Source organism: Chaetura pelagica, unplaced genomic scaffold (assembly GCF_000747805.2).
Source record: "Chaetura pelagica isolate M959 unplaced genomic scaffold, ChaPel_1.0 scaffold405, whole genome shotgun sequence".
NCBI classification, from domain to species: domain Eukaryota; kingdom Metazoa; phylum Chordata; class Aves; order Apodiformes; family Apodidae; genus Chaetura; species Chaetura pelagica.
In genome coordinates, this window is record NW_009953489.1 from 2,112,321 (window position 1) to 2,113,475 (window position 1,155).

At 51.9% G+C, this 1,155-nt stretch overlaps 1 protein-coding gene across 1 annotated transcript in view; it reads right to left on the minus strand.

Annotated features, from left to right (window-relative positions):
- The window catches only part of DAB2IP (DAB2 interacting protein), a 136,914-nt gene that overhangs the window by 8,324 nt on the left and 127,435 nt on the right, over window positions 1–1,155 (minus strand). The gene's annotated exons all lie outside the window — the stretch shown is intronic.

Consider the following 1,155-nt stretch of genomic DNA (forward strand, 5'->3'; position numbering starts at 1 on the left):
GAGGCTCCTGGGCTTCCACTAAAATGGCCACCAAATGGGACTTCTTTCTTCTCAAATACCACCAGCTACGAGCAAGAAGTTTCACAAAGGTTTACAGATGCTCTTAACATAAGGGTAGGAGAGGACTTCTGAGGTCTTCAGGTCTTGAGAGAAACTTTGAGAGAACAGAGGTGGGTGGAGGAAAGATCTGCAAACACAACTTGGCTGGGACTTTTCCAAAGGTCACATGGAGTTCACTGCTCTCCTGCTGGAAGAAACTCTGCTGCCAAACAGGCTGCTGCTCTTGCAGAGCTCTGTGCCCTCTGCACCTAATGACTATTGATCCACATTACCCAAATGCTGCTACATAGCATGACTGCTCATGTCAGTGCTTATGAATCAACGCTGTGTGCACAGCCCAGCTCCAGATGGGGCTGATAAACCAGCCTCAATGGGCAGCACTGACCAAGGCCTCCTTGGCTGCCGTGTAAAGGAGAGGTAGTGACACCAACTGCTTTACAAGCTTCTTCAACACTGCTGCTGCAGAGGTGCCTTAATGCTGTGCCTGGGCTGAGACACAGTGAGCTCTTGCCAGTTGTCCACATCCTCTGGGTCTGCATTACTTTTGAACCTCTTCCTTTAGGCACGGAGAGGCCCTACTGTGTTAATTTTCTATGGGGTTAGTTCTGAAATGTGGAATGAATAAATGAGCACTAGAAAAACAATTTATCCATGCCAGGAAAACCAGAGGGTCCTGGGTCTGTGTCCTACTGCTTTCAATTTGAGCACCACAAATAATAAAATTTGTTTCTGTGCAGAGCAGCATGTGACCAGGGGTCTGAATGACTGCAGGGCTGTGCGTGGCAGGACCTTCACTCTCGGTGGGAAGCACAGCCCTTCCTCACTGCTGTCACCTCCCCGGGAGCGCTGGCAGGAGGGTCCCACAGAGGAAACAAACAGGAGTGTCCAAGAGACCTCTGGCTCTGCTGGGACAGGAGCCACATCACGGAGACTCTCAGTGACAAAGAGAAGATCAGGGCCTGGTCCAAGTCTGGGAGATGGTGTGGGGTTGGCTATGGCATGGGATGAGAGCCTGGGCATGGAGAGGCAAAGCAGTGACAAGATGGTAGCGCAGGACGGAGGCAGGGCTGCCACGGCCCTCGTGCCTCTGCCGCC